Source organism: Callithrix jacchus, chromosome Y (genome assembly GCF_049354715.1).
Source record: "Callithrix jacchus isolate 240 chromosome Y, calJac240_pri, whole genome shotgun sequence".
Lineage (NCBI taxonomy): Eukaryota > Metazoa > Chordata > Mammalia > Primates > Cebidae > Callithrix > Callithrix jacchus.
Genome location: NC_133525.1, coordinates 7,050,028 through 7,074,913, shown reverse-complemented (window position 1 = coordinate 7,074,913; position 24,886 = coordinate 7,050,028). Strand labels below are relative to the sequence as shown.

The 24,886-nt window shown below is 41.9% G+C and overlaps 1 long non-coding RNA gene across 3 annotated transcripts in view; it reads right to left on the bottom strand.

Moving 5' to 3' along the window:
• The window catches only part of LOC144581325 (uncharacterized), a 59,425-nt gene extending 48,812 nt beyond the window's left edge, over positions 1–10,613 (bottom strand). For 2 of the 3 annotated variants that reach the window (XR_013531938.1, XR_013531939.1), the window contains exons 1-2: positions 10,484–10,613; positions 9,928–10,005 (exon numbers count right to left, since the gene is read on the bottom strand). This is a non-coding gene — a long non-coding RNA (uncharacterized LOC144581325). The remainder of the gene's footprint in view (positions 1–9,927; positions 10,006–10,483) is intronic. The other variant, XR_013531940.1, reaches the window with a different exon arrangement.
• Between the last annotated feature and the right edge of the window lie 14,273 nt (positions 10,614–24,886).

Genomic DNA, 24,886 nt, shown 5'->3' with positions numbered 1-24,886 from the left:
GCTTCATGATATTACATACCTGATTTCTTCGATATAACACCAAAAAAAAAAAAAATAGACAAATTCAAAAATGCCAAGCAAACAAAAGAAACAATCAGTAAGAATGAAGAGACAATTTAAGGGCTGGGAGAAAATACCTGCAAATCTTACATCTGATAATAGCTAAAGAACTACTAAAACTCAATAATACCAATAAACAATTTAGCTAAATACTGAGCAGTGGACTTGAATGAGACCTTTCTCCAAAGACATACAAGCACACAAAAAGATGCTCACTATCTCAATACAAGCATGCAAAAAGATGTTCAAAATCCAAACTAAAAAAACAAAATAAAAACTAATGAGATATGCCCTTATGCCTATAAGAATTGTCAGGAGGAAAACATGTGTGTGTGTGTGTGTGTGTGTGTGTGTATACATAGCAAACAAGAGCAAAGCGTAGGCAGGAATGTGAAGAAATTGAAACCCTTGGGCACTATTGGTGAGAATTGAAAACAGTGAGACTGCTATGAAAAGCAGCACAAAGGTAACTTAAAAATTATACAATGATCACGTATCATACAGCAATCCCACTTCTGAGTATGTACACAAAACCATCCAACAGGATCTGGGAGAGTTATCTGCACAGTTGTGTCTCTAGCAGTATTATTTAGAATAGTCAAAGAGGTGAAAGCAACCAAAATATCCAACCACAGAGGAATGGATAAACAAAATGTGGTATACACACAATTACATGCAATCCAGTATTATTGTATGTCAGAAAAAGGAAATACTGTCACAACATGGATAAACCTTGAGGACATTACGCCAAGCAAAGTAAACTCATCAAAAAAGGACAAATACTACAATTTCCACTCATTAAGACACACCCAAATAAGCCAAATTCATAGAAGCAAAGAGTGGAATGGCAACTGTCAGAAGATGTGGGGAGAAGCAAGTGGCAATTTTGTTTAATGGGCATAGTTTCAGTGTTAGAAGATGAAGGTGTTCTGGAGATCTGCCACACAACACATGTAAATATAATTAACAACACTAATGAACCATATAATTAAAAATGTTTAAGATGGTAAATTTATGATATATCTTCTTTTTTTTATAAAACCACAATTAAAAATTATTTAAGCATTTAAAACCTAACAAACCAAGAATTACAAAGAAATATTTGCCCTCACTCAGTGAGTTTCTTTTTACCAGAATATCGACTTTGAATTCTGAGATTATTTCATGTAAAGTAGAAGAAGTAAACTAAGTAAACTCATAAGCAGGTAATAAGCAAAATAATACCAAGCATTTCTGTGTACAACAAAGGGATACATATTTCAAATAATGTTAGGTGGGGGAGAAAAAAAATCTGGTGAATTTTATCAGGAAATTTGATTTAGTAAACAAACAATAAACATTACACTTAATGGAAGTCAGAAAGTCCACGTCAATTTTAAAAATTATTCTCTTAGATATTTAAACGTTGAGAGACAAGCATAATATCCTCCTACCTATCCACTCTCCAGCTTCCAAACATTTTTAAACTCATGGCCAGCCTTAGTATGCAGTCCTGTACTAGAACACTTAGAAACAAATGACCAATACCAAAGCATTTGAACCTGAAATATTTTTGCAAGCCTATCAAAACGCTAAGAGCACTGCAAATGATTGCTAGGTGTCTTAAATGTCTTCCAATATACACATGCTTTCTTTTCTTTCTTTATCCAAGTTTGTCTTGATTCTTACACAAGAATATTTCCTGAACAGTACTGTACACTGTTACTACTGGGTGGTGCCTGATGTGTGGTTATCTCTATTGTGGTCATACTGATATCAAACAACAAGTTTATGCAACAAAAGAATGATGACACATCCAGCTTCATATCACCTCTTTCAATGTTTTCCCCTAATGGGAAGGCCTTTCAACTTTCACAGCCAACCATTCTTGCCTAAAATTTCCTTGTCAAAAGTAAATACCAGGAGTGCAGGCAGCACAGGTGCAAGGTTACAGTGACCAAACAAAAATCAGAAAATCCCAGCCTGTGAATACTAAATTCAAGACAGCCAGCCAGGGTTCTTTAAACAGCAGGCAACTGAGTACATTAGCTGGGTCTTAAATCAGGGTCCAAGTGGGGAGAATGGGAGTGACACAGGCAGGTAAACACATAGGGCACATAAGCAACAGGAAACAGGAACAAAGTGCAAGGTCATTGAAGGTAGGAAAAAAGCGTTGCCATTTTTTTTGTCCCTGTCCTAGTCTTTCACTGTTTCTGCATATCTAGAAATTTCTATTAAAACAAGTAGGGCAAAATATTTTACTTTCTTAGCACATCAGATATTAGCACTTGGGTGTGAAACCTGTCAGGAGTCAGAGCCTGGGGTTTAGGCAAGAGAAACAAATCTGCAGACATTATCTTTTCCTCATCACTAGTTTAGGGTTATCTGAACAACTTCAGCCCTTCACCTCAGGAACACACCTGAAGTTAATCACATTTGAAACAAAGTTCTCCACTTGTGACAAACCAAATGTACACAGAGTGTTTAAATAGCTATCTAGGTTTTATATTCTTACCATCTACTTGCAAGTTTCATCACAAGCTGAACACAAACATTAGGGTACTGTGCTTCCAGAACTCTCTCAAGCATCCACTTTATTAAGATCTGAGTTGCCATCTCCTTACCATACTACCAAATATTCAATCACTGTGTCCCACGTGTGCTTCCCCCCATCACAGCAGAGGATGTATACTCTAAACCCCTTGTCTTCTCCAGGTGATACTTGTGCTCCTCTGCCCCCACCCCCAATGGGAACAGGCACTGTCTTAGTTCCAATTACTCTTGTCCAGGCTTATGATGGGCTCTCCCAAAATCATACCTTTTCCCCCATCCAAAGTGCAGTAGCAAACACACACACACACACACACAGACACACACACACACACACACACACACACAAGATCTAATCTCCAATTCTTAAATCCAGTGACTTCTACTTGGTCTTCAACTAATACTAAGTCATTAGGGGGAAAATTATGTCGGAAATCCACCACATTGTTTTCTGAAGACTCACAAAATACCCCTTTTCCACTGTTATTTTCCAGGGTGGAGGGCCATTTGGATGTTCTGTCTCTTCACTAACTTATGCTACCTGGTGGATTAATAACTTGTATGAAAAGGCTCCCTGGTGTTTCCCTGACACCAATGAAGTCTCATGAGCCTGTGATTCTCCACTTTAAAATCACTGTGCCCTTCAACCTGTTGCTGAAGCCAAGCTGAGATGGTAGGGTGTGACCCAGAGAATGCTCCCTTCCCAGCTGCCCAAAGAAACAACAAGCAAACAAGTTCAACCAAAACCTCCCTAAATGTCTCACCTCTTGCACAAGGATAAGGTCCCTACCCTAACCCAGGGTAGCCATTTGGCACTTCCTGCTACTATGTGATACTCTCCTGGACACAAGTTTCTTACATGGTGGCTGGCCAACTGAGTTGGGCTAGTACTACGTATTAACAACACTCCAGTATCTTCTCCTCACACTTAAAATTTCACAGGGACAGCTGAGCACGGTGGCTTATGTCTGTATTCCCAGCACACTGGGAGGCTGAGGCAGTCAGATCATGAGGTCAGGAGTCTGAGTTTAGCCTGGCTAGTATGGTGAAACCCCGACTTTACTAATATAACAAAAATGAGGCAGGTGTGGTGGAGTGCATGTGTAGTCCCACCTACTTGGGAGGTTGAGGTGGAAGAATCACTTGAACCCAGTATATGGATGTTGCAGTGGGCCAGGATTCCACCACTGCACTCCAGCCTGGAAGACAAGAGCGACACTCAAAAAAAAAAAAAAATTCACAGGGACTACCAATCTGCATTGTTTTTTGATATCCTAATTCCTTACAAAACCAGTAATTAAATTTGAGATTTCTCCTGTGCTTTTTAGTTTTTAGGGATAAGAGAACCCAATATCCTGGGCGATCAAACACCCTTTAAGAACACACCCTGCGGGATGCTAGATTTAGTTCCTACCACCTAAAACAAAGCGCATTGTGGGAACAAATCACAAAAACATAAGAGACACTGCATCAAGGGATATTACTAAAGAATTTAAAAACAATCAAACAACTAGTCAATTAAGTAACTACTAAGACATGAAAAGAATACTTGTGAATCCTTTTAGGGATTTCAGTGTTTCCCCCAAAGAAATAACTGAGAAAAAGGCAAGCTGGTTAAACAAATTGGAAACAATGACTGATGAAACATGTTGAGATTTATCTAAGAATATGTTTCTTATTTACATGACATCTGATCCTGTAAAGGTGATTGGGTGATGTGAGAAATAATGAAGAAGTCACTCATGACCTTAAATCGAAGGAAAAGAGAAATGGATGACTAAGGGGTGATCTTGTTTTCCAAAGAGGTGTTCCCCACCCAGAAACTCCCTGAAGGTACTGACTTTGGCCATTAAATTTCAAGAGGGTGGAGGATTAAAGGCTGAGGCAGACATAAGGAAGTCAACAATCTTCTATGTCTAGTAAGTGCGAGGCAGCACCACTGCTCACACAGTCACAGAAATCTGGCAAGAAAGCATATCACCATTTACAGAGAAAACAAAGGCTCAAAAGGTTCTACATACTGTTGTCTGTGGTTACATAATAATGAATGACAGAGTCTGGATTTTTACCCAGGTCTTCCTGGTTCCAATACCACACACTTCTCCTAACTTTTCCTGTACAGAAACATCTTGACCCTCAGAGGACTGCTTAATCTGTATGCTTCTAAAATAGCCTCATGTAGAAAATCCATTACTTTGTATCAGTCTTGTTGTACCTAAGCGCCTGAATTAACCAGACAAACAAACAGAGGTAGAAAATATTTCCAGAATCTGGCCCAAATGTGCTCTGACAATTTTAACAACAGACCTATCTGTCTGGAAATTACAAAGCTTGTCTTGGCAACATACTTTTGCCTTTTCCATTGTGATGTGGTGAGCGAAAAAACAACCCTTGGCGTCATAAACCAGGCAGAAATGCACATCTGTCTTCTCGATGCTGATGACATCTATCACAAACAAGTATAAGGAACATAATTAATGCAAACTTTCTTTGGTCCGCACAGCAGGAGCACTCTATGCTAGGTTGAATGTGAGAATGTTTTAGCAGCCTGGGGATCCCCAACGCTTAATTGGGGTGCTTGAATAAAACCAACTAAACCTGGTTCTATCCCAATAAATGTCATTCAACAAAAGGAAGTAACTATATTTATCCATAGTCTACCAATTTGTATGTTCTTGTGCAATGGCTGCTTGAGATTGTGTTCTGGATTAAATGCACTCAAGATGCTGAGGAGAAAACACACATGAGCACACCCATACACACCAGGAAACTAAATCAGTGAGCACTCCTCACATTTAAGGAACCAAGTCTCAAGGCTCAGCATACTGCCCAGCCAATGGCTTGGTCCCCTCTACTCCTTCTATGACTTCCCCTACCAGGAATACTGCCTCACTTGAGATTTGGGGTTTCGAGAAAAAAGAAAAATGACAAAGAAAAAAAAAAAATACAAAAAGGAAAGCAAGTAGAAACGATGGTCTGGTTTTCCTAACTCAGTGGATGCATCTCAGGAAAGTCTAGTCTGGAACCCAATCAGTTCTGTAGCTTCTACACACCACCTGATAAACCAAATATTACCCAGTTTTCTAGACAATAATAGACTAAATGGCTGTTAAAAGTACTGAGCATCCAGGCTCACCCCTGTAATTTCAACACTTTGGAAGTCTGAGGTGGGTGGATCACAATGTCAAAAGATTGAGACCATCCTGTCTAACATGGTGAAAGCTCATCTCTACTAAAGATTTAAAAATTATCTGGGCCTGGTGGTGTGTGCCTGTATATCTGGCTACTGGTAAAGCTGAGGCAGGAGAATCACTTGAACCCAAGAGTTGGATGTTGCATTAAGCCAAGATTTCGCTAATGCACTCCACCCTGACAACAGAGCTGAGACTTCATCACATACACACACACACACACACAATGTACTGAACCTATCACCATGAAAACAAAGAGTGAAAAAAGGACTAGGTCACAATTCCTCAGTCCTTATCTCTACTATCTCTCTCAGTACCCATTTTCCCTAGAGAAGCGTGACCTTGCCTCCCTCTTCTACCATCCTCTCCCACCATGCTACAAATACATCCTTGGAGACCCAGTATGGTTAAGTCACCAATAGGCAAAGTGGGAAGACAGAACCAAACCCTGTTCACTGACAAAGATCCTCTCCTTGGCCAATCGTTTGCCAGATTCCTGAGCCCTCTTCTTCACTGAGCTTCACCTGTGGCCTACAAAGATCTGAACACTAAAATGGCTTCTAAAAGATCAAGATTACCCAGTCCCCTCAAAGTGTCTGCCTGAGAAAAGTCAAGGCTGCCAAAAGAATTTACTATTTGTTCCAGCCAACATTTGAGGACTGCTCCTCTGTCTGTCTCCCAGTCTCTAATGGGGAAGGGGTAGGAGCCAAACGTTGATAACTGTCAGCTAGCAGCCACTGCTGGCCTCATCTTATTTACAGTGACCAACCCCTTTAGAGCTTTTCACTTGAGCCTTGCCACTCTCTCCCTATCCCTCTTTCTCCTTCTGAAAGGACCAGCACTAACTTCTGCATAAATCAAAGTTCAGTGTCCAGTTCTGTTTATCGGTGGGAACTTTCTCTCAATCTGTTCCTTCTTCAAAACAAAGAACTCTTTCCTTACCCATGAATCCAGCAGGGTATGTGATATCCACTCCAACCCTGCCATCAATTTTAATGAAGCGTTAATGAAGATGGGCATACATATCTTCTTTACCTCATGTCCAGTCAATGCATATTTGAGGCTATTCCTGAGAAAGACAATCAGAGGAAGACATTCCCTTAGCTTGTGGGGACCTGTCAATGGAACAGGTGCCTGTAGAAGACAAGGAAAGGCAACCTGATCTCTCAAGATCCACTGCTTATGTAGCCTGATTGAGCAGATTACTTGCCTTAGTTCAGCATTAGCTGAACTTAACTTGTAGGTAAAAGGAATACAAGAGGGCAATTAATTCATCAATTTGAGACGTCTGTGTTATGAAGGTCATACCCCCAAATATGGAAATCCCATTTTGTGCCCCCTTCCTTCTCCAAATGTAGCCTCACAACTATCTTCCCATTTTGCCCTGCCCCAAGCACCATAGCCACTGGTACTGCCTACTTAAACCTTCCTTGAACACACTACATCCCATGTACCTCAGGTGTACTTTATGATTTAGTCACAACTTACTACGTGACATATTCTACTACTCTCTCACCATTCCAGGGTTCTAAGTCCCACACAAGCCCTGTCAACGATGCTGGACCACCCTGTAACCACCCTGTAACCCCCTGTGCATTATTCCTTTGCTGGCTGCTTGCCAGTTCAAGTGTCATCAAATTCACACTGCAACAAATCCTGTAACCTATAATCTTGCAGTTTTGATGTTACACCATCCTGCCCTGTGGCTATTTGCTCCCTGTATCTACAAACGTCTGAAGGTCTAGGGCTGTTCTTGAACTCCACTCCTCAATGATTTCTTAAGCTCAGACCACACAGGAATCCTTTCTAATGGAGATTGTTCCCAAAGCTGTTTCTACAGATCTCTCTTTAGTTTTGTCCCTCTTAAAATGGACTAACGATTACTAACCACACAAAACCATGGGGATAAGGGTTGGAGCATACAAGACTGAGGACCAAGTTCCTAGCAAGTCTTCAGAATGAGTGCCTTGCTCATCCACTTAACAACAGAGAAAACAGTGGCACATCCAGGGAGTCAGATACTAGGTGGCAACAGCAAAGGTAGCACTTGGAAGCAGAAACTGACTGGTTCCAAACCCAGGTCCCCAGCCAACACACAGCCCATGTTTGCTCTCAAAATACCAGGACAAGGAAGACAAATTTCTACTACTCAGTAGTCAGAGTTCAAACTGTCCCAAGAAGAGTCTATATAAATTATCAAATTAGTTACCAAGCTTCTCCTATATGGATGTGGACCCTCAGGATTGCCCCATGTTTATCCCTGCTCAAAAGAATCTTTGGCAACTTAAGCACCTCACTTCTGTCTTCTTCACACTGGCTCCCTCTCTGTCTCAGAAGACCAAGACTTTCTTACCACTCTCACCCAGTGTCACCACACCACCAAAGTGGAAATATGCCAGGAAGGCACTGCCTAGTCTCCTTCTTGTCAGATGCTTGCTTCCTGTGCCTCTGGATATACTGTCCTCATCCTGCCAGGTCTTCAAGGTTCAGTTCAAGAGACTCCAGCATTTCTCACACAATTTCTTGCCCTTGTTTCATAGGCTTCTGTAGCCTTTACTACTAAACTAGTATCTTAGGCTCAAGGTAAAAAGCAGCTATTCTACCCTCTAAAACAAAGGGTAACTTCAAATTAAATGCACTTGGCTATTATTGGTGACTCAGTGCACTGTCATTGAAGTCCTTTCTTATGTACAATTCAGTACATTCATTAATCCCCACCGTTCTGGGCTCAGGAAGTGCCCTCTGAAGAGGGGAACTCAAATTGTAAAGGAGACCACCAGGATGTGACATCCTGGTGTTTTGATGTTGTTGGCATTTTTTTTTTTTTTTTGAGACGGAGTTTCATTCTTGTTACCCAGGCTGGAGTGCAACGGTGCAATCTCGGCTCACCGCAACCTCCGCCTCCTGGGTTCAGGTGATTCTCCTGCCTCAGCCTCCTGAGTAGCTGGGATTACAGGCATGTGCCACCATGCCCAGCTAATTTTTTGTATTTTTAGTAGAGACAGAGTTTCACCATGTTGACCAGGATGGTCTCGATCTCTTGACCCCGTGATCCACCCGCCTCGGCCTCCCACAGTGCTGGGATTACAGGCGTGAGCCACCACACCCGGCCTTGTTGTTGGCATTTTTAACCCTGTATGTATATAAGAGCACAAGCTTTAAGAAACGTGTTTGTGATAAAACATAATTTGAATGAATCACAACACAGTAGCCTAACAGCTCTTTTGAAAATATTAACCCCTCTGCCTAGCATTGTGTCTAATGCCTGTAATCCCAGAATTTTGGGAGGGCGAGGCAGGTGGATCACAAGGTCAGGAGATCGAGACCACCCTGGCTAACATGACGAAACCCTGTCTGTACTAAAAACACAAAAATTAGCTGGCATGGTGGTGGTGCATGTCTGTAATCCCAGCTACTAGGGAGGCTGAGGCAGGAGAATCACCTCAACTCAGGAAGCAGAGGTTGTGGTGAACCAAGATCGGGCCACTGAACTCCAGGCTGGCAACAGAGCAAGATTTTGTCTGAGAAAATAAATTAAATTAATTAATGAAATTAAAATTAAAATGAACCCTGAACATTTCCAACAGTCCATTCCCTTACATCTTTCTTATCTTCTGGAGGAGGCTTTGTCATTTCACCCTCTTCAAAACTAGCCACTCCAATACCCAATTCCCCGTTCCAACGGCCCTACTCTTTTTACCCCCAGCTTTTAGCACCTGTGAGCATACTGTAAACTTCCCTCTCCTCCCAATAGGATGTAGGCTTCAATAGGAGAGAGGGATAGATTTTGTTGCCTATAACCACATTTTATCGGGACATATCCCCACGAGTGGGCCCGTATAACAACACCTGTGCGTATTATGCTCTCATTAATTAATAAAAATGGCATGCCCAAGTTCTCGGCGACATTATAGATTACACCAGTGCTCAAAGTTGAGGGAGAAGCGCCCTTCTACCCGTAGTTTCCAAACAGCATGTTATAACTTTTTTTTCAAGTTCCTTTTCAGAAGATTGCAAGGTCAAGTTCTGTGTGCAGCATGTCTTCACCAATGAAAATCCCACAAGCAAACAGTGCTCCCACGAAATACCAAGTCACAGATATACAAGCATGTACTCTTGACTTCAAAGAACATAAAGTCATACTCACAAATACACCCATTAGTTTATCGTGCATCCAGTGCTTCGGCGTTGCAACACACTTCAAGTGCTTCTTGGGGCTCCGGGCCTGAAAAGGGCACCAAAATTTTTCAGAGAAATTCGTCCCAGTTGACAGTAAAATGTCCTAATCCTCATCTGTAAGAACTGCTAATCTTCATCTGTAATTCCTGATCCAAGGAAAATGATCGTCCAGACTATTTACTCACGCCCAGTTTTGAGGAAATACTACTACCTGCCAGATCCCAGAACAGACACCGGCAAAATTCACAGACCTTTGAAAACGTCGCGGGTGTCCCTAGCTTTCTTCAAGAGAGCATCCACAGTGCTCTCAAAACGAATCTGAGACAGCTTCAAGATGCAGAAATAAGCTTATCTGGATTAAAAAACCAGTACTGGGCTGCGTAGTCAAGGAAGTACACAACGCGCCAGCTCCAACGACCCCCTAGCTGAGCACAACGAGGGCCAGCCCAGAATCCCCTAGCTACACTCTTAGACTTCTGCTCTACTAATCGGGTTTCCTAAAGCAGCACTAGCAGTATTCCCACCTGTCAAGTTAGGAGTGCCCAGAAAGAGAAAGATAGCCAAGCTGGAACAGCCCTTTTTCAAAGGAGAGAGGCATATACCTCCGAAGCTAGGACGCAGCCATATTATCGTGGCGAAATCCTGCCGGAAGAGATCCTCTCCTTTTCCGGTGCACCCGTACTCTGTGGTCATAACTCGCGGGAAGTAGGTAGAGGGAGAACTTTAGTTCCGGATTCCGCCTCTAGTAAGTAATCAGGTGTTATTCTTCTGATGCAGAGGTCACAGCACGGAACTGAATTTTTTAAATACTGATTCACAGGTGTCAGTTATGCCGCGGAACTTGTTTTGTGCTTCCTCCTTTCCGGTCGACTGAGCTGGAAGGATGCAATTTACACTCTTAAAATTATCTTTTGCCGACTTTCAAAATATTTAACGGAAGTTCTGAAGGAACACGATTTAGGAGCAAGGAAAAAGCCAGTGTTAAGAAATAGCCATGTGATTCCTTGTGACTGTTACATGCTGTGATTGTAAAATCATAATTTAAGAAACAAATTATTCGTTGTTCTGGATTGGAGCCAATGTCACAAGTTTGGGAATGTGTTAAAATCCTCTGTATTGTAAATTTTGAAAGGGTACGTTTTATGGCACATGAATTGTAAGTTGAATAGCTTGTTTTGAAATAGCTTCTGGTGATGGTTGCACAGATATGTGCATTTCGTAAAACCTCCAAAACAGCTCACTTTTAAGTGGGTGAATTCGGCCACGTAAGTTGTGACGTGTGTGCGCGCGTGTGTGTGATGTCACAGCTTTATTGAGGTGGAATATCTGTATAAAATACAGCAAGCCAAATGAAGCTTCACTTCCTTAATGTGTACAGTTTGACAAGTTTGCTTATGGGAGTAAACTCAGGGTACCTCAATCACAATCAAAATAATAAATATGCATCACCTCAGAAAAATTTCCTTGTGTTCTTTTCTGGGCGTTTCTTCTCCTTTTTCTTTTCTTTCTGTACTTGTGTTTTTTGATGAAGCAAGCTCTGGCTCTGTCACCCTGGCTGGAGGGCAGGAGCGCCATTTGAGCTCCCAGCAGTCTCCACTTCCCCGGGGCTTGAGTGAGTCCCCCCTAGGTGCGGTGGTTCCCTCAGCTTCCCTCAGTGCTGGAACCACAGGCACCTCTCACCACTTTCTTTTATAACTGTTGATAGAACATACATAGTAAGGTCCACTGTCTTTACTATTTGTAAACGAAAAGAGGCGCCTGAAGCATTTTCTTATTATAGTTTTGCATTCAATTCCTTGACTGGAGGCTACAGGCGGTGTATGTGCCAACTGGCAATACAATAGGCTGAACAGATCGGAACTCCACATTTTTTGCACTATACCAGTATTCGTCTCTTCTGTTCTGAGATTCCTAGATCCATTTTGCCAATTCTCAGATCCTGTTGCTGATATTGTGGTAGGAGTTACTAAGAAATAATTTTACATGGGGCACAGTGGCATAGGCCTGTAATCTCAGTACTTTGCGGGGCCAAAGTGGGTGGATTACAAGATCAGGAGTTCAAGACCAGCCTGACTAACATGGTGAAACCCCATCTCTACTAAAAATACAAAAAAGAAAAAAATAGCTGAGTGTGGAGGTTGCACACCTATAATCCCAATTACTCAGGAGACTGACACTGGAGAATTGCTTGAACCTGGAGGTGGAGGCTGCAGTGAGCCAAGATCATGCCAATGTACTCTAACCAGGGGACGGAGAAAGACTCCGTCCCCACCCCCACCCCCCAAAAAGGCACATAGAGAAGAAAAGTTTGTTTATTTTAAAGCTGCTCCAGACATGCTTCTTTCTAGAAGGAAAGCCTGGGCTCTTAGGGCTGAGCTGGCAACCTTTGATATGCAGTGCAGGCCATTAGAAACTGGGTTCACCAAAACATGGATCTTACCCTTGTCCCACATGTTCCTGGCAACATGGCCACCCCCATGTATCTCCAGTCTGTAGAAGATAGGCCCCTGCATTTCCATACTAAAAGGCTAGGGTGGAAGGCCCAGCTTTATTACCAGCTATATGAATTACATACCTGTTCAAACCAATCCCTTATGACCTATGCAAATCAGACACCATCTCCTCCAGCCTCTACATATGCCTCACTGGTTTTCTCCCAACTTGGAGTTCCCTTTCTTAGCATTGGAGCTGCAAGGTTCTTTGAACTGACTGCATCATGACCTGTACCATAGTCAAGCCATGGTGACCCCTGTGACCCACAAGTACACCTCCACATAGCCTCCCAGAGCCAGAACGTCTGGAGTAACAGAAAAACCACAAAAGGAGAATGACTACCTCCTCCAGTGCCTGATTAACCAAACTTGTGACATTCTACTGCTGTTCCTGCCTTAGCTGATGGGTCAACCTTGTCACATTGGACCCTGTGACACACACCCCCTACCAGCTTGCAAAAAACTGCCATAAACTGTAATTTTCCATTACTTATCCCCAGCCTATAAAACCAGCTCCTAACCCAGCACCCTCTTCTCTCTTCTCAGACTCAGCATGCTCACTCCTGAGTGACTAAACAGCCTTGTTGCTCACACAAAGCCTGTTAAGGTGGTCTCTTCATTCAGAGCACACTTAAAAGGAGACTACCTCCCTCTATACAAGGTCGTGTTGTTAAGTGCTGAAGATCACTCTGTCTCTGTACAGGGGAGTGTTGTTAAGCACTGAAGACTGGTCAGAAGGAGGCATCCCATACAGGGTTTGTGTGAGCAATAAGGCTGTATATTAACAAAGGTGTGAGTGGGCTGAGTCCGAAAATGGAGTCAGTGTGGTGGTAAGGGCAGAGCAGGCTTTATAGGCCAGGGCAATGAGTGGAAAGTTACAGTTCAGGGTTGGTTGTTGCTGACTCAGTGGATTGATCAGTCAGCTAAAACAGGAACATGTTGTCCTTCCTCTTTGTAATCTTATTTTTTCAGATTTTCAGGCTCCGCATAGCCATCAGGAGGTGTACATGCAGGTTACAGAGTTCATAATGGCTTGACAACAGTGCTGCCATATTTGGGGGACCTAACAGGGAGCTTCTTCTTTCTTCTTCTTCTTCCTAATTTCTTGCCTATTAAAATCTCCACTTTTTAAATCCACTCCACATGGATTCTATTGTTTTATCTAATTCAATGTGAAACAAGAGCCCTGGTGTTCCTACACTCATCAGAGCTATATCAATTTCTGTTCCATTCCTGGACAGCCCTAGAAGAACCCTTAGCCTTAATTGGGCTGTGTCCTTCTTTTCGTGGTGGCAGACAACTCACTTTTCTAGTCTTTCCCATCATTTTCCTTTTGTATTGTTCTCTCCCCATGAAAAACCTTTCATTCCAGATAGAACAGGGGAGAATACTGCTTTCTGACTAAAATGGAATTTTTGATTGGATCAATTCAGAAGATTCTTAGTCAAGCACATATGTGAGCATTGGGGAGAGCCCTTATCAGCCAAATTATCCTTATTAAACTCTGATCCCTGAATGCTAGAGGAGACTGACTTGAGTAATAAGACTTCTGCACAGCTGGCTCTGCATGGATTATTCTTTCTTCATTGCAATTCCCCTGTCTTGATAAATCAGCTCTGTCTAGGCATGGTGAACCTGTTGGGCAGTTGCAGAGCTGCATCCTTGAGCATGTAGTGGCATCCCAAACCCTGGAGACCTTCTGCTGCCCCATTGGGAGGCAGCCAGGCAGTTTGTTATGAGCTAACCACCTGCCTCCCACATGCTGTTCCTTAACAGTGGCAGCTATGCCTGGCAACAGGCCTCCCACAGCTGCTGCCATACTGTCAGCCAGGACCTCTCCACCACCTCAGTGCCCATTGTGGGTTATGCATGGGTGCATGTTTGAGAGTCAGAAAATCATCACAGTATTGCACTTGCTTTTTTGGTTATTTCTTTTTGAGGCAGGATCTCACTTTCTTGCCCAGGCTGGAGTGCACTGGTATAATCCTGCCTCATTGCAGTCTTGAACACCTATGTTCAAGTCCTTTTTCCATGTCAGTGTGCCAAGATGCTGGAACTACAGGTGAATCCTGGTTCATCGGGCTGGTTTGAAACTTGTTTTTATAGAGATGGGGTATTTATATATTGCCCAGGCAGGTCTTGTATTTCTAGACTGAAGCAATCCTCCTGTCTCAGCCTCCTAAAGCACTAAAGTTACAAGTGTAAGCCACACTTGCCTTTTAGGTAAAAGGCAATATGTCACCTCTTGGTGTAGCTCAGGCTTCCCTAGTCCTTCCCAACCACGTATCTCTAAATGCAACAATTGTTGACTGCCTCTTTTTCATATAACTCTCATGTTCTTTTTTCACCTCAAGTGTTCTCCCGAGCTCTGCATGTATTTCTTTTAAAACTGTGCTTGTTCCTGCCTTTCTTTGTACTCATGTCTTAATGAGTGGTCTAAGGGACTAGTGCTGCGTGCAATTGCTGTCAAGGCTCTTATGTAACTGTACTGAGCAATTCACCATGTTTATTGGGCACCCTATACATGCCAGGTATTATGTGCGGCATTAGGCAGAATATGGGGACTAAGATAGAGTCCCTGTCTATTGAGAGTCTCTGCTGTAATGGCAAAGACAATGAAAAACACAAATAATGACATGTTATTCCATGAAAGTAGTAGGATGTGGCATGAGTCCCCACATCTTGATCTCATCATCAGTTAGAGCTTCTTCCTGAAGAGCCTTTAGGATTGGAGAAATTATTTATGCACATGCATGTGAGAATAGAGGAGCCCTCCTCTGGACGTCTCTGCCCTTAGTCTCTTAGTTGCCACTAGAAAGTTTTCTGAGGCTAGCTGTAAAATAAGTTCAAAATCTACATCCTTGGGAATGTAGTTAAACAAAATAAGATACTTGTGACTGAGATCTCAGGCTGACTTGAATGCTCTCGTAACAATCTTTCTAGCAAAGAAATTATATGCATCACTCAATGACAGGGATGAGCTCTCTAAGAAGTATGTCATTATGTGATATCAATGTTGTGTAAATACAGAGTGTACATACACAAATCTAGACAGCATAGACCGCAGCACACCTAAAACAGATGGTACTGCCTATCGTTCCTAGGCTGCAAACCTGAACCACATGTTACTGTACCAAATATTGTAGTTAACACGATGGTGTTTATCTAAACACAGAAAAGCTTCAGTAAAGATATGTTTTCTAGAGCAAATGCTCGTGACTAAGCTTATTGATGATGCCAAATAGCAGCGAAGAAGACAAGCAACAGGATGAATGGGGAAACAGGGCCCCTGTGGAGCAAAAGTACAGCCTGGCCTCCTAACACCTACTAGGGACAGATAAGGGAGTGTGGCTTTGATCACGAATTTAGCCTTTTGGTTCTCATGTTGTCCTTATTAATGACATAGTCTAAGGAATACTTGGACCCTGACTAATGCCAGAAAATTGCCTGTGTTCCCATCTTTCCATCAGTTAAGATTTGTGAGGAGACTTCCAAAAGTCTATGACAAATTAGAATTAAAAAATGGAAATCAAAAATGGAAACTTCATTTCTATGCATAAGTGCCATCATATTCCACACATTTTGTAAACAATGACACCAGCCATTTAATCCAACCCTAAAGAATTGAAGGTTCTGCACATTTAACCACATCAATGCAGTCTTTTATACACTTTCAACTGAAAAGAAATAAGTAAAAAAAGATTCCCATTAAATATTAAGAAAGAAATCAGAAAGACCCAAACAAGGACTTTAAAATGAATACCCACTGATTTCCCATGGAAACACTTGCAAAATTGCCCGTGTTTGATGAGATGAATGAGCAGAAATGTTGTCATGGTGGAAAAGAACTCTGTGATCAAATTCTCCTGGGCATTTTTTCTGCTAAAACTTCAACTTTCTCAAAACCACTCTCATCATAATAAGCAGATATTTTCATTCCTTGGCCCTCCAGCAAGGATAATAAATGCTTTGAGCATTACAAAAAGTTAAAAACAAAAAAAGAAAAGAAAACAAAAAACACCTGTTGTCATTGTCATGATTGACAAGTCTGCTTTTACTTTCACATTCACTGGACCCCTTGGTAGCCATTGTTTTGATTGTACTTTGCCTTCAGGATTGTTTTGGTAAAGCTGTCTTTTGCCTCCTGTTAAAGTTCTTCAAAGAAAGACCTCAGGATCTTCATCCCATTTGTTTAAAATTTCTGTTATTAATCACTGATTCTCACCAATTTGGGACTGAACAGGATTTTTTGTCTCAGAATTAATGTGATTGACCTGCAGCTACAGTCTTTATCTTCAATATCTTCTCATTCCTTCTTAAAACAAGTCATCCATTTATAAACTGCTGATTTCTTTGGGACACTGTTGTCTTACACTTTTTGTAAAACATTAATAATCTCACCATTCTTACTCCCAGACTTCACAATAAATTTCATGTTTGTTATTTTTTATTGTTTCAGTTTTAACAATTTATGTTGCTCTGCTTCATTAAAACTGATATCTCACACTTCTCATGCTTCAAACTAGATGCTATTTGAACATGTTACAACAAATTAGGATGAAGTATTTTGCTGAAAAAAATGTTTTGAAATCCACAGCTTTTAAATAATGTGTATTTCCTTGAACTTCTGAAACTCCCTTTGCATGTGCATTATTATTGCTTTACATTTTCCAAAAAGTTTGCAATACACACTGGGATTACCAGCCATGAGTATGTGTACAGAAAAGCAAGACACAATATTTTCTTAGGACACCACAGGCAGCATTGCCATGTGACACCTCCCTTGTATCAGAATTATCAAGAGTGCAGGAAGATTCCACATGTATACTTCGGGAGTCTCAGGGCTGCATAAGGATTCTGAGCACACCATGAGGTAGTGCCTTCCCAGAGCTGGCCCAACTCCAGATAACTGTGTCTTCACCTTACTAAGGGTGAACCTGGGCTAGACCTCACACAGCTTCATCAAAGGTACCAAGGAGATGTGAAGAAGTTTTAGATTTCTAAGGAAATGTGCATCCTTCATTTCCATTCTGTCATCACTTCCATAACCTCAGAACATTAGAAGCCCTTCCTATGTTTGGAGATAAAAGCCTACCTGATGAGGCACAGCCTCACTCCCTCCACTCCAACTACAGTTCAAAAGCAAAGAGACTTTTTAAGCACTACTGTGTGGCGAGAGCTAGACATGTGACCTGGCAGAGCCAACTAGTCATCTCTTCAGTTAGCAGCTCATGCCAAAGGGAATGAGCTGCAGACAAGCACAAGCACTTCTGAAGAGTCCCTGGCAGCAGGCAAAGGAAATTTGGGAGGCAGTGTTGAGTGTGCCTTCAGAGCCAGTCCAGCCTTCCAGGTGTGGTCACCATCCACTACCATCTCTGTTATCTTCATGAGCCCCGTGCTGCAGCCTACTCTTGGCAGTTCCTGTTTCCTTGGCTTCTGAGGAGGAAGGAAGCCATTGGAAATTATGGCTTTGTCCATATTCCCACTATCTGGCTTATCTATTTCTTTGGGCTTATCCTAGCTAGAGTCAGCTTCTGAAGCTCTTAAACAAGAACCCTGAGATCCAATTATATAGCCAAGATGATGACTCCCAGATGGGACACCAAGCAAAACCAGATTATTGGCTAGTGGAGCCAAGTGAGATAGTGAGTAGATGCTTTCTCATGGTGACTGACAGGCACTGGGCCAGGCCTAGGTACTGGGGACAGAAAAATGACCGTCAGTATGTATACTGGGCCAACCTCAGAAATGATGAGACAATTGGGCAAATGCATGAAGAAATGAGATGATGGCTAGCCTTGGTTCTGAGTGACTTCCCTATAAGGCTTGTTGCTGCAGAAAATGTGGCTTGTTTTGCTGTTTTAAAATAACAGGTCCCTGGTATCTTGGGGGTGCTACAGGAATGATGGAGTTGAGACAAAGTGATGGTGATAATTGGAGCAAAGTTCTTGAACAGGTGTGAGGAAATTAAGATGTAAAGCCAGGAGTTTGGGTTGCCCTGTGAGAATGAGGTGACAACAGAGGTGTAGCTTGGAGTGAGGGCTGAATAGAAAGAGGAGACTGTTCCCATCAGACAGATTGTATTTGATTTTAGTGCATGGAGTCTCACCATTAAAAAAAGATATCTTTTGGTTTGTTTGGCAGACTCTCACACTCACTCAGGATAGAGGGGTAGTGACACCCTTGCATGGGTCCCTGAAGGCAACCTCAATTTCCTGGGCTTAAAGATCCTCCTGCCTTAGCCTCACAAATAACTGAGACCACAGGCACTCAACACCATACCCAACTAATTTTCTTTTTGTAAAGATCTGATTGCACTATGTTGTCTAGGTTAAAAAAAGAAAAAAAATCTTTGTAATAGTCTACTCATTTTATTCATTTCAAAGTGAGATATTATCATCATCATAGATAGGTATCATTACAGAAGGGTGCATACTTCCACCTGTTTACTTCCTGCAGAGTTTCTCTAAGTATCTTTTACATGAGGATAACTGTTCCTAACAAAACTTTGTTCTGCAGAACATTCACCTCACGTTCTACCTATAAATATTCTTCACCTCTCTCTGTTATTCTCCAGAGGGCAACAATAACCTCTCCTTGTGGCTCACTCCTATAATCTCAGCACTTAGGAGGCCAAGTCAAGGGCATGACCTGAGGTCAGGAGTTCCAGACCAGCCTGATGAATATGGAAACACTGTCTCTAAAAATACACAAAGTACCCATTTGACCTGGCAGATGCCTGTAGTCCCAGCAACTTGGGAGGCTGAGAAAGGAGAATTGGTTAAACCTGGGAGGTGAAGGTTGCAGTGAGCCCAGATTGCACCATTGCTCTCTAGCCTGGGTGACATAGTAAGACTCAGTCTCAACAACAACAGTGACAAAATGTCTTTATTTTTAATTTTATTTTTAAAGGGAACCAACTGTTTAGTGAGCTACAGCTTAGATTCTTAAATAAAATAAAGTGGGAGCTTAAGTACACAAGGAAAAATGTTTTTGTTTGTGTGTTTTCTGTCACACAGGCTAGAGTGCAGTGGCACCATCTCAGCTCACTAGAACCTCTGCCTCCTGGGTTCAAGCCATTCTCCTACTTCAGCCTCCCCAGCAACCAGAACTACAAGTTCATGCCACTACACCCAGCCAATTTTTGTAATTTAGTAGAGACAAGGTTTCACCATTTTGGCCAGGCTGGTCTTGAACTTCTGACCTCATGATTCACCCTCCTTGGTCTCCCAAGGTAATAGGAGTGAGTTACCATGCCTTGCTGGGAAAGTATTTTTAAGAATCACTGCAATGAAGATTCCATCCATCTGAAAATTTTATTGTGGTCACAGTCCAGCTTCCCCTACAGCAGCAGTCCAAAATGTTTTTGGTAGCAAGGTCTAGTTTCCTGGTGGTTTCATGGAAGGCAGCTTTCCACAGACAGTGGACAGGGAATGGGAAAGGGGTTGGATTTGGGATGAGACTGTTCAACCTCAAATTAACAGATTTCAGGCCAATATCCATGATGAATGTTGATGCAAAAGTCCTTAATAAAATACTGGAAAACCAAGTCCAGTAGCACATCAAAAACTTATCCATCATGATCAGGTAGGCTACATCCCATGGATGCAAGGGTGGTTCAACATACACAACTCTGTAAATGTAATCCATCACATAGACAGAATGAAAGACCTTCAACAAAATTCATCAGCCTTTATGCTAAAAACTCTCAATAAACTAGGTATTGATGGGATGTATCATCTCAAAGTAGTAAGAGCTATTTATGACACACCCAGAGCCAATATCATACTGAATAGGCAAAAACTGGAAGCCTTCCCTTTGAAAACAGGCACAAGAAAAGGATGCCCTCTATCACCACTCCTATACAGCATATTATTGAAAGTTCTGGCCAGAGCAATAAGGTAAGAACAAGAAATAAAGCATATTCAATTAGGAAAAGAGGAAGTCAAATTGTCTCTATTTTCAGATGACATAATTAGATATTTAGAAGACCCCATCATCTTAGGCCAAAATCTCCTTAACCTGATAAGCAACTTCAGCAAAGTGTCAGGATACAAAATCAATGTAGATAAATCACAAGCATTTCCATATACAAATGAGACAAACAGAGAGCCAAATCATGAGGAAACTCCAATTCACAACTGCTTCAAAGACAATAAAATACCTAGGAATACAACAAACAAGGTATATGAAGGACCTCTTCAAGAAGAACTACAAACCACTGCTCAAGGAAATAAGAGAGGACACAGATGGAAAAGCATCTCATGCTCATGGTTAGTAAGAATCAATATTATGAAAATGGCCATACTGCCCAAAGTAATTTATAGGTTCAATAATATCTCCATCAAGCTACCGTTGACCTTTTTCGCAGAAATGGAAAAAAAAAATCTTAAGCTCCACGTGGAACCAAAAAAGATCCTATGTGTGTGTGTGTGTGTGTGTGTGTGTGTATATATGATATATGATATATAAATGTAGACAATACCATAATACTAATCAGGACATAGGCATAGGCAAGAACTTCATGGCTGAAATACCAAAACAATGGCAACAAAAGCCAAAATGGACAAATGGTATTTAATTAAACTTCAGAGCTTCTGCACAGCAAATGAAACAATCATTAGAGTGAACTGGCAGTCAAGAGAATGGGAAAAATTTTTTGCCATGTATCCATCTGACAAAGGGCTAATATCCAGAATTTCAAAAAACTAAAATAAATCTACAAGAAAAAAAAAAAACTTCAAAAGCTCAGTTAACCAAATTCATGCTTGATGTCCAGAAACCCTGGACCTCTCTTCTGTCCATAGCCCTAGCTTGCATCAGAATCAGCACCCTCCTTCCTCAGTCCATTTGAGTGAAGTATGACCACCCCTTCCTCTTACAAAACATACCCCCTTCTAACTCTCAGCTAGGAGAATACCTCTCAACACTTTTCCTTATCTGCCATCCCCTCTGTGAACAAGGAGACTGGCCATCCCAAAGCCCCATGAAGGCACCACCAACAGATTCTCCTACTATGAGAAAAAGTCTTCCTAAAACTCTTAACCCAGCAATCCTTAAACAAAAGTATGAAGGTCCTTTTCAAGTTGTTCCCACAAACCCCACTGCAGTTAAACTCTCAGGACATATCTCTTGATATCATCTTTCCAGATTAAACAGAGCTCCTGAAGCACCCAGTGACCCACCAGCTGCCATCCTCCACCAACTCTGCAGTATTCTTTTCAGCCCAACAAAACTGTTCCTCACATCTATGCCTGAGGAAGACCCACTGCTGTCTCCTCCCTCCTCTTAAAAGCCCCAAGTACTTCCCAAATCCTTAAAGTAACTTAAATGCCCTGCCCCTGACTATCCTGCCACTTTGCCCTCTTCCTCTACTCTGTCGGTAAAGACAGCTGGTTTTTCTGCCAAGATCCCACTCTTTACTCTCTTTGGGAGTGGATGAATGACCTATTTTTCCAAGACACTCTGTGTGACTTTCCCCAGATTAAATGCAGCTGTTTATGCTTTTTACTCACTGTTTTCCCATCTGTCCCTCCTACTCCCTTGGCTGCCCTGCACCACTGCACCCTGGCTACCTATCGTGCCTACCTCCCTCTACAAAACCCTCAGCTTAACCCACTCTCTGCTGAACCAATCCAACTCGAACCTAGAAAAGGACTACTAGGTATTCCTCTCCCTGACAGTTACTATGTAAACTGCTACTCCTACCCCTGCAAAAACTTGGGTTTTTACAAACTTAACCTATCATCCTCAATAAGAAAGTAAAATCCTCTCTCAGCCCTTAAACAGGCAACGATTAGCCAGGTTTCCCGTCTCTGAAACAACCAAAAATACTTTAACAGGACAGGCAGTACAACTTCTGCATTTCTGTATTTCTAATCTCACCCAATATACAGACAATATTAACAAACCAATATAAGGCCCATAACAATGAACACAGATTTAACTCTCTAAGCCCTAATTTGCTTTCAACACAATCTGTCTTCATGTCTATCTCTGGGGCATCTACTGTCCCATTAATAACACTGTACCTTACAGTTTCAGGCCACAAGTATTAAAACTTTCAAGTCTTCCAAGCTGTTCTATTTAATTGGCCTGTCCGCTTTTATAAGTAGAGTATTTTGCAATACTCTACTTATAAACAGTGAGGATTTTGCAATGGGAGGCATACTTGTTGCATGACTATACACCCATGGACTCCTTGCAGCCTATCCCCCACCCCTGAAGAATGCCTCCTTATACCCACATTTTACCACTCTTCTAAATGGATCATAGTAGATAAAAAATAATTCTTTCTCCAATCAGAAAACAAAACACACAGAGCCACTCATTCTTCCCCACTAACCCCTTTTTAGCCACTTCCTAGAGCTGCCCTAGCTAGCACCCTAGGCACATGGGAAAATGAGAACAGTAAACTCACACAGTTTTTTTTAACACACATAAGCAGTTCTGTCTGCTGAACCAAGCCATATTTTTCATGTGTGAAGCCTCAACTCACCTTGCTTCTCCACCAATTGGACTGGCTTCAGTACCCTGTTCACTTTAAGTCCCAAAATAGACATTGCTCAAGGGAACCGAAGCTTACCAGTCCCCATCAAAGCTCAAGTCTGCCAGCTCTGAGCTGTACAGCTAATAACTCTACTAACAGGACTTGGAATTACTGTGGCCCAGGAATAGGAATAGTAGGGCTGTCCACCTCCCTGTCCTACTTCACACCCTCTCCAAAGATCTCCCAGACAATCTGCAACATATAGTAGAATCCATTCTTACTCTTCAATGCCAAATAGATTCTCTAGCAGCAGTTACGCTCAAAAAACATCAAGGTTTAGACCTCCTCACTGATGAAAAAGGAGAACTGTGTACCTTTTTAGTGGAAGAATCCTGTTTCTGTACTAACCAGTCAAGATAGTACAAGATGCTGCACGACAGTAAAATGAAAAAGCTTCTGACATCAGAAAGTTCTTCTAGGACTCCTGGGCTAATCTCTGGGGCAGTCTGGCTCCTCCCAATAGCTGGACCTCTTGTTTGTGTGTGTGTTTTTTTTTTTTTGAGATGGAGTTTTGCTCTTTTTACCCAGGCTGGAGTGCAATGGCATGATCTCGGCTCACTGCAACCTCCGCCTCCTGGGTTCAGGCAATTCTCCTGCCTCAGCCTCCTGAGTAGCTGGGATTACAGGTACACGCCACCATGCCCAGGTAATTTTTCGTATTTTTAGTAGAGACGGGGTTTCACCATGTTGGCCAGGATGGTCTCGATTTCTTGACCTCGTGATCCACCGGCCTCGGCCTCCCAAAGTGCTGGGATTACAGGTGTGAGCCACGGCGCCTGGCCCAGACCTTGTTTCTATCCTTCTCCTAGCAGTTGAGCCCTACCTTTTACAACTCCTCACCCAGGGCTTTATTAAACAATATAAGCTCTTGTTTATATTTAAACAATATGAAACAATATAAGCTACTTGCCCTTGAAACAATATAAGCTATGTTGCTGATCCAAGAATACGAATAGTTCCAGGAAAGTCAGTCCCTATAATCTAGTCACTGCCCAAAAGTCACCTCTGTCCAGCCAGAAGCAGACAGATGACAAAGGCACTCCTCCTCTATAATCTATTAAAAGGCTGGAATGTTAGGAACAAGCTGCCTCAGAAAACCCACTCCATGCAGGTTGACCCATTCCCTCCATTCTGATTGCTCTGCAGCAGCATTCCTGAAGTCCTATGTGGGCACCACATCAAGGCTGCCTGAAGTACTACAATGAAGCAAAACTTGATTACAGCCATCCCAGGCAGCTTGGGGGAGGACAGGGAAAACAAATGTTTATCCATACTTGTAAATTCCTGTTTGACACTTACCTGTAAAATCCGTTTTTGTTTTTGTGTTTTTAAATGCTGCCACAAAGTTTCATAATGTATTGTAAGTCTGTCACAAGTTGAGAAACTATCTCTGTGCTTATTGCAAGCTGATAGATTACTTCAGTCCTGTAACTCCCTTTTGCCTCTTTCACCCCGTAAGGTCTATTACCGAGAAAATGAAAAGCCAATTTATTCAGCTCCCGGGAGAAGTTGTATGGTCCGGGAAAGGGCCAGAGAAGTCACACTTGACTTCTCTATTAAAGAGGAATTTGCTAATTTCCATGTAGTTTAGTGGGTGTTGTTTTCTATTTTTATTACAGTGTGGTTCATGAGTGTGACTGGTATGTTTTTTAAATTTTATTGTGGTGTGTTTAGTGACCAAGCATGTGGTTAATCTTAGGATATAAGCTGTGTGCAAATGAGAGGAATGTATGTACTGTGCCTGTTAGATGGAGTGGTCTGTAGATATCAATTAGATTTAACTGGTCAAGGGTTGCTTTCTGTATAAGAATCTCACTGGGGATGTTGACATCTTTTATTATAATTTGTAGTTGTTTACTAAATCTGGGTGATTCAATATTGAGTGA